A 9354-nucleotide genomic window follows, 5' to 3' on the forward strand; every position below is an offset into this window, starting at 1 on the left:
ATAAATGTGCCTGGTGTGTTCATAGAACACCACAGAAACCATAGAGTAGGCAGGAGATAAAGTCAGAGAGCTAACAGGGGGCAAAGTTCTTAGAGGGCTACACAAGGGCTTCAGATCTTTCTCTGAGTGCAAGTGGGAGCCACTGGGGGTTGTGAAGCATAGAAGTACCACAAACTGATGTGTGTGTTTGTGTGTGTGTGTTTAAATCATTCTGGTGCTACATCAAATATGCTCCACCAAGGTGCTACATCAAGACTGTAGGGAGACAAGAATGACAGCAAGGAGGTTAGTTTGCAGGCCTTTGCAGTATATAGTCTAGGCAAGAAATGATGGTGCTCTGACAGAGATGGTAATGATGTTAGTGACATTAAATGAACAGATTTTGGATTATGTTTTGAAAATAGAGTTAATTGGATTTTTCTGACAGATAAGAAAGGAGTCAGGGATGAGACAAAAGTGTTTGGCTAGAGAACTCTAAGGATGGAGTTTCCATTAACTGAGATGGTTTGAAGGAAAGGAATATAATAATCAGATTGTTGTAAGATGTGTCACTTCAGAGGCTAGATAAGGGCTGTTTTGAGGGAGCAAGATTGGGGTCAGGTTGTGACAAATTATCAGGCTATTACAGAGGTCTAGGAAAGAATAATTAGAACCTGCCCCAGAGCAAGGAGAGCTGAGATCAGATGATAGGACAGATTCAAGAAATATTTGAGAGAAAACTATTTTTTATATTTATAGATAACTGTAGCGAGAGAGAGTCCTGTTGAAAGATATAAGCTTGAAATTTTAACTTCAAAAAAATAAAAACAAATGTCTAGCTCAATATAACTTGTAAATTCTGTCTGCATGAGAATTCAGTGATATATATCCTTTTTTGTAATAATAGTTAAATATTATGCTGGATTAGAACCATTTTGCTTGGTTAATTTTATTTTTTCTTTTTAAGAATTTCCAACGTATATTTGCTGAAAAATTATCCCCCAAGGAGGATGATAAAAGGAAAAATTGTAATTAAAGTGACATTCATTGAGAATCCAAAGTATTTCAAAATAGTGAATTATGAACTCCAGGGAGAATAACAAAATGCATTTTGCCTCTACTTTTTAAAGTAAACTGGGTGACAGGCATTAAGGAGGGCAAGTGATGGGATGAACACTGGGTGTTAGATGCAACTGATGAATTACTGAACTCTACATCTGAAAATAATGATGTACTGTATGGTGGCTGATTGAATTTAAATTAAAAAAAACCTTTTCATTCAAATATAATATCCATAAAGATAAGTACATAAATCTTAAATATACATCTCAATGAATTTTTACAATGTGAACATATCAATGTAACCAGGTAAAGAAACAGAACACGACCAGCTCCCCAAACTCCCTCTTGTTCCCTTCTGGTCGTTCTAATCCCCCAGGTAGTCAGTCTCCTGAGCTTTGTCAGTTTTCAAGCTTTATGTAAATGAAATCATACAAATAGCATTCTTTGTATCTGCTGGGTATATACTGAGAGTAAAATTCCTAGGTTATAAGTTATGTGTCTATTCAACTTTGATCAATACTGCCAAATAATTTTCCAAAGTGTTTGTTACATTTCCTTTATTTTTTCTGTTTAAATGTTTAGAAAATACTCTGTTCTAGAACAGATTTTGACCTTTTCAGGAAATAATTTAATCATACACCAAAAATTTTGTTATTGCAAGCTGTGTATCAGAGTAAATTACAAAAGATCTGACTACGTAAGGAAACTATTTTAGAAATTTAGTTCACATAAGACATAGTAAGGGAAATCAAAAAGTTAAGGAAAAGATAAATAATGTGCAGTAATAATGATAATAGCTAAGTTTGTTTTGAGCAGCTAATGGCTCCCCACATGAAGGAGATAAGAAATTCCTACAGAAGAGGGATACAGCTTCTTTCCCCCCAAATGCCCCAGCATGGGTGTCCTTGTGTCTCACTGAGCCAAAGTCTAGCCATTCTGAAGGCTGGAGTGGGGTCAATTACCAACTGGCATAGCTGTTATGTTTTATATGCTATTTACTGCTATATCCTCAGCTCTCAACACAATATCTGGCACAGAGTAGGTGCTGAGTATATATTTGCCAAATGAATGTATAAATGAATAATTTTTTTTGAAAGATTTTATTTATTTGACAGAGAGAGACACAGTGAGAGAGGGAACACAAGCAGGGGGAGTGGGAGAGGGAGAAGCAGACTCCCCGCCGAGCAGAGAGCCCAATGAGGGGCTCGATCCCAGGACCCCGGGATCATGACCTGAGCCGAAGGCAGACGCTTAATGACCGAGCCACCCAGGTGCCCCTACATAAATGAATTATTAATAGAAGTAACCAGTGGGAAAAACATCTGATTGGGAAAGATGAGCCTAAAGATTTATGCTACTGACCTAATCACACCATAAAACTGTATTCTGTCTCTTTGTTCTTTAGTTAAATGTGTGACCTGGAATCAACTAGGTCATCCTGCCCTTCAGGCTTCAAATGAGTTGACTCAAACCACCATCACCTATGTCCTGGGAAAGCCGGTGTTCATACAAATCCCTCCTGAGCATCTTGGAGGAATTTCCATTTTTGTTCATCACTGATGGTTTCCTACTCTCGAATCCACTGGATTAGTTTATCGTGTGAATCATCTTGTCATATTCTGTATGCTCTCCTTATCCCATGCGTGTGGTCTTATACTGGAAACCAACCTGACTCCTTTTTATCTTCAAAGTACCACCAATGCAGTAGGGTATGTGCAGCAAGTATTAAATAAAACTTGGAATAGTAGAGGGAGCTTACACCCTTGAACCACAGATAACTTAAAATTGACTAGTGGACCGACTTGTTTTAAAATGTCTCAGACTTACTGACACTAGGAATCTCACTAGTTACTATTTCTCAGCAAATACTTTTTGCCAGGAGTTCCAGTCTTCTGACTAATTGCTCAGTCTTCCTTTCCTTGGCCCATCTCTTCCCCTTCTCTTCTTTCAAATGCTTGTTAACTTTGTATGCAAAAAGTTTTATTTTTCTGGATTGATCTATTCTAAAACTCTCCACCTCCCACCTTCCATTCTTTCCACCCTAGCATCTATCTGTCATACAATAGCCAGTGTAAATCTCCTGCTCCAAACCTCCCAATAACCTCCCTCTCACTTGAATGAAAACACAAACTCCTCGCCAGCACTACCAAATCTTACACGTTCTGGCCCCTGTTCATCTCACACTTCATTGCCTTCTACTCTCCTTCCTCCTCACTATGCTCCACCTGCCCTGGTTTGCTTGTTATTCCTTAAGCACATTAAGTTCATTCTGCTCTAGGGCTGTTATCCTTGATATTTCCTTCTGCTTAGATCTTTACAGTTCTGTCTCTTCCATCATCCAGGAATGAGTCGGCTCAAACCACTGCTCAGATATCACCTCCTCAAAGAGGCCTTCACTGAATTACCTATAAAAGTAGCAACTTCCTTTCCCCGTTTTCTCTATAGCTCTTACCACCATTTGCAACTGTTTTTTAAATTAATTAATTTATTTGTATGCATGTATGTATATCTCCCCCGACCAGAACCAATGTGCCATGAGGATAGAGAATTTCCTGCCTTTTTTACTTGTGTATCTCAGGACCTAAAAATGTACACATAAACATTCCCTATATATTTTCTGAATGAAGGAATGAATGAGGGAAAGAATACTTTGTCACTCTCTCCTTACTGAACTTATACTTTGGACTTCAATTTCTATATCTGAAGATACCAGTTAATATGATTAGCTAATAACAACAAAAGTACAAAGAACAAAGGTGGAGACACTATGCCTCCTGACTTTAGACTACATTATGAAGGTATAATAATCACAACAGTATGGTACTGGCACAAAAACAGACACATAGATCAATAGAACAGAACAGAGAGGCCAGAAATAAACTCACACTTCTATGGTCAATTAATTTACGCAAAGGAGGCAAGAATATACAATGATGAAAAGACAGTCTCTTCAATAAATAATGTTGGGAAAACTGGACAGCCACATGCAAAAGAATGAAACTGGACCGCTATCTTATACCAAACACAAAAATTAACTCAATATGGATTAAAGATTTGAACAGAAGACCTGCAACCAGAAAACTTCAAGAGGAAAACATAGGCAGTAAGCTCCTTGACATAGGTCTTGGCAATGTTTGTTTGGATTTGACACCAAAAGCAAAGACAACAAAAGCAAAAATAAATATGTGGAACTACCTCAAACTAAAAGGCTTCTGCCCATCACAGGAAACCATCCACAAAATGAAAAGGCAACCTCCTGAATGGGAGAAAATATTTTCAAATCATATATCAGATAAGCAGTATTTAAAATATATAAGGAACTCATATAACTCAATAGCAAAACAAACAAACACAAACAAACAAAAAACTGATTAAAAAATGGGCAAAGGATCTGAAAAGACATTTTCCAAAGAAGACGTACAGGTGGTCAACGGCAGGTACATGAAAAGGTGCTTGACATCACTAATCATCAGGGACATGCAAATCAAAACCACAATGAGACATCATCTCATACATTAGAATAGCTATTATCAAAAAGGTGAGGGGGTGCCTGGGTGGCTCAGTCAGTTAAGAGTCTGCCTTTGGCTCAGGTCATGATCTCAGGGTCCTGGGGTCGAGCCCCCACATCAGGCTCCCTGCTCTGTGGGAGTCTGCTTCTTCCTCTCCCTCTGCCCCTCCCCAGGCCCACCCCCCCTTGTGTGCTCTCTCTCTCTCTCTCTCTCGTGCACTCTCTCTCTGTCTGTCTCAAATAAAAAAATAAAATCTTTTTTTTTTAAAAGGTAAGAAATAACAAGTGTTAGTGATGATGTGGAAAAAAGAAACCCAGGTGCACTGTTGGTGGGAATGTAAATTGGTGCAGCTACTATGGAAAACACTATGGCATTTCCTCAAAAAATTAAAAATAGAACTACCATATGATCCAGCAATTCCACTTGTGGGTATTTATCCAAAGGAAATGAAATCACTAACTTATATGGAAGCAACTTAAGTGTTCTTTGATAGATGGATTAAAAAATATGTGGTATTATACATATTTACAATGAAATGTTATCAGCCATTAAGAAAAGAAGAAAATCTTGTCCTTTCCGACAACGTGCATGAACATTGAGGGCACTATGGTAAGGTAGACAAAGACGAATATCATGTAATCTCATTTATATGTGGAATCTAAAAACAAAACAAAACAAACAAAAAACTGAGTTCATAGATACAGAAAACAGATTGGTGCTTGGGGTGAGGTAGGGGTTCGAGGTAGGTGAAATGGATGAAGGTACAGAAAAGGTACAAACTTTCAGTTATAAAATAAGTAAGTCATGGGGATATAATGTACAACATGGTGACTGCAGTTAATAATACTGTATTGTATATTTGGAGGTAGCTAAGAGAGCAAATCTTTAAAGTTCAAACAAATTTGTAACTATGCAGGATGTTGGATGTTAACCAGATTTATTGCGATTATTATTTTGCAGTGTATATAAATACTGAATCATTATGTTATACACCTTAAGCTTCTACAATGTTATATGTCAATTACATCTCAATTTAAAAGAAAAAGACCTTAGAGAATTTTACTAGAGGAGCTGTTCTACAAAAATGAAGAAAGTTTTTCAAGCCAAAGGAAATTATGTCAGATGATAATTTGGATCTACACAGATGAATGAAGAGCTCTGCAAATGATAAATACATGAACAGAAAATACTTTCTTAGTTTTAAACTTCTTTAACAGATAACTGATGAACTAAAGAAAAATAATAACAATGAATTTTCAAATTTATAGTACAGTTGACCCTTGAACAACACAGGTTTGAAGTGTGCAGGTCCACTTCTATAGAGATTTTTTTTTTGATAAATACAGTAGAGTCCTGTAAATGTATTTTCTCTTCCTTATGATTTTCTTAATAACTTTTTCTTTTCTCTAACTTACTTTATTGTAAAAATACAATGTATAACACACTCAGCATACAATCTATGTGTTAATTGATTGTTTACATTATCAATAAGGCTTCCGGTTAACAGTAGGCTTCAGGAGTTAATTTTGGGGGGAGTAAAAGTTATACATGAATTTTGGACCATGCAGAGGGTCAGTGCCCCTAATCCTTGCACTGTTAAAGGGTCACCTATATATGAAAAGTGAAATGTATGAGAACAATAACATAGAGGTAGGTAAATGGAAGCGTTCTGTTATGAGTTTTATACTATATGTGCATTGAAGCTAGACAGTAATAATTTTAAAATGTATGTTATAAATCCTGGAGTAACCACTAAGGTAGTAAAACAAAGAGGTATAGCTAACAAGCCAGTAGTGGAGGTAAAATGGAATTTAAATAAAAATGAAATTAACCTAAAAGAAGTCAGTCAAAAAAAACAAAAAGCAGATGGGAAAATGGAAAATAAATAGTGATATGTTGAATTTAAATCCAGTGATATTGCTAATTATATTAAATATCATGATCTACACAAACTTAAAAGGCAGTGATTGCAGGTAAGATAAAAAAAAAAGCAAGACTCAATTATATGCCATCTATAAGGCACAAAAATATTAAGACATAGATAATATTAAAGTTAATGGATGGGAAAAGATACACTATAAAAACACTAATCAAACCAAAACTGGACTTTCCGTGCTACCCAGAGAGAGGTCCATACAACATTGTTCTGCATCCCTGTTGTAACTTAAAGAGAAACTTTCACAATGTCCTGAGCCCTTGATGTCCTAGAAATAAGGGAGGAGGATGTCCTCAAATTCCTTGCAGGAGGAACCTACTTATGTGTACCAACCTTGACTTCCAAATGGAACAGTACCTCTATAAAAGGCAAAGTGATGGTATCTACATCATAAATCTGAAGAGAACCTGGGAGAACCTTCCGCTGACAGCTCGTGCCAATATTGCCATTGAAAACCCAGCTGATGTCAGTGTCATATCCTCCAGGAATACTGGCCAGCGAGGTGTGCTGAAGTTTGCTGCTCCTGGAGCCACTCCTATTGCTGGTTGCTTCACTCCTGGAAACTTCACTAACCCAGATCCAGGCAGCCTTCTGGGAGCCAAGACTTCTGGTGATTACTGGTCCCAGGGTGGACCACCAGCCTCTCACAGAGGCATCTTATGTTAACCTGCCTACCATTGCTCTGGGTAACACAGACTCTCCTCTGCGCTATGTGAACATCATTACAACAAGGGAGCTCATTCAGTAGGTCTGATGTGGTGGATGCTGGCCCAGGAAGTTCTGTGCATGTGTGGCCCCATTTCCCCTGAATACCCATGGGAGGTCATGGGTGATCTCTACTTCTACAGAGATCCTGAAGAAATTACAAAGTAAGAGCAGGCCAATGCTGAAAAGCTATGACCAAGGAGAAGTTTCAAGATGAATGGACAGCTCCAGCTCCTGAGTTCACTGCTACTCCACCTGAAGTCACAGACCGGTCTGAAGGTGTGCAGGTGCCCTCTGTGCCTTTCAGCAGTTCCCTACTGAAGACTGGAGCACTCAGCCAGCCACTAAAGACTGGCCTGCAGCTCCAACTGCTCAGGCCACCGAATGCTTAGGAACAACCACTGAGTGGTCTTAAGTTGCTCTTCCACAAAGGCAAACAAAATGGAAAGAAGGTTGACAGAAAATAAACAGTTTCAAGAACGAAAGAAAGAAAGCTAGCTAGCTAGCTAGAGTGGCTATATTAATACACTAAAAAGTAGATTTTAGAGCAAGGAATAGTACCAGGGATGAAGAAGGTAATTTCACAATGAGGGGTAAATCTATCTATAGGACATAACAATACTAAATGTATATGCACTTAATAAGACAGCTTCAAAATACTAAATACTGAAACAATATAATACATATGAAACAAAACTGATATAACTGAGGGGAGAAATAAAAAAAAATCCACAATTATAGTTGGAGAGTTCAACAGCTTCTCTTTTAATAGTTGAGAGAATAAGAATAAGAATACAGAAAACAATAAAAATATAAAAGATGTGAATAACTACCAAAATTTTGACCTAATTAACATTTATAAAACACTCTACCTAACAACAGTAGGATACATATTCTTTTCAAGTGCACATGAAATATTTACCACGAAAGGACATATTCTGAGTCAGAAAATAATTCTAATAACTTTAAATCAATTAAAATCATAAAAAGTTTGTTCTTTGACCACAATGATATTATATTTGAAAGCAATAATAGATAGCTCTATGGGAAACCTACAAATATTTGGAAGTCAATCAGTATACTTCAAACAAACCACGGGTCAAAGAAGAACTCATGAGTGAAATAGGAAAATATCTTGAGGTTAAATAAAAACAAAAACCACAATATATCAAAAGTTGTGGGATGCAACTAACAGTGCTTAGAAGTTATTGAAAGCGTTAGCTACTTATATTAGAAAAGAACAAAGATTTCAAACAGATGATCTAAGTGTCTACATTAAGAAACTAGAAAAAGAAGAGTAAATAAAGCACCAAGTAAACAAAAGAAAAAAAATAAGGACCAGAGCAAAAATCAGTGATACAAAAAAAACAGTAAAACAATAGAGAAAAATCAATAAAAACAAAACATGATTCTTTGAAATTATTAACAAAATTGATAAAACTCTTGCCTAAGTGTTGGTAAACTATGGCCAATGGACCAAGTCTAGTCTGTAACCTGATTTTGTGTAGTCTGCAAGCTACAAATACTTTTTACATTTTTAAAAGATATTCAAGAAGAGGTGGAGGGTGGCAATGAGAAGCAAGAAGCCTAAAATAGTTATTATCTGACATCTTAGAGAAAAAAGTTTTCCAGTCTCTGATCTAGCCAGACAGACATATTACTAGAGATCCTACTGACATTAAATAGATAATTGGGAATACTATGAACATCTTCTTCCAATAAATTCACAATTTAGAATTAGTATTATTTCTTCCTTAAATGTTAAGTAGAATTAATTCTTGAAGCTGGACATAAAGTTCTCTTCATGGGGAGATCTTCTTTTAACTACAAATTCAATGTCTTTAAATTTAAATTTAAAAAATGTCTTTAATTTAAAATATTCTGATTTTAAATTTATTTGAAAAATTTTTGAAAGACATGAACTGTTAAAGCTCACTCAAAAAAATGGAAAAAGAGAAATAAATCATCTGAACATCTATTAAAGATACTGAATTTGTAGTTAAAAAAAAATCTCCCCTGAAGAGAACTTTATGTCTAGCTTCAATAGTTAATTCTACTAAACATTTAAAGAAGAAATAATACTAATTCTATGTAAACTCCTAGAAAATAGAAGAGGATGGAATTCCTTTCAACTTATTTCTAAGATCATTATTACCCTGTTCC

The 9354-nt window shown here is 36.2% G+C and overlaps 1 pseudogene; it reads left to right on the forward strand.

The window, feature by feature from the left end:
- The first annotated feature begins 6733 nt into the window (after positions 1-6733).
- On the forward strand, positions 6734-7606 carry LOC141372892 (small ribosomal subunit protein uS2-like; annotated as a pseudogene).
- The last annotated feature ends 1748 nt before the right edge of the window (positions 7607-9354 follow it).

The sequence above is a fragment of the Callorhinus ursinus genome, unplaced genomic scaffold (assembly GCF_003265705.2).
Source record: "Callorhinus ursinus isolate GAN/ISIS: 27379988/994484 unplaced genomic scaffold, GSC_fseal_2.0 scaffold6, whole genome shotgun sequence".
NCBI lineage: Eukaryota > Metazoa > Chordata > Mammalia > Carnivora > Otariidae > Callorhinus > Callorhinus ursinus.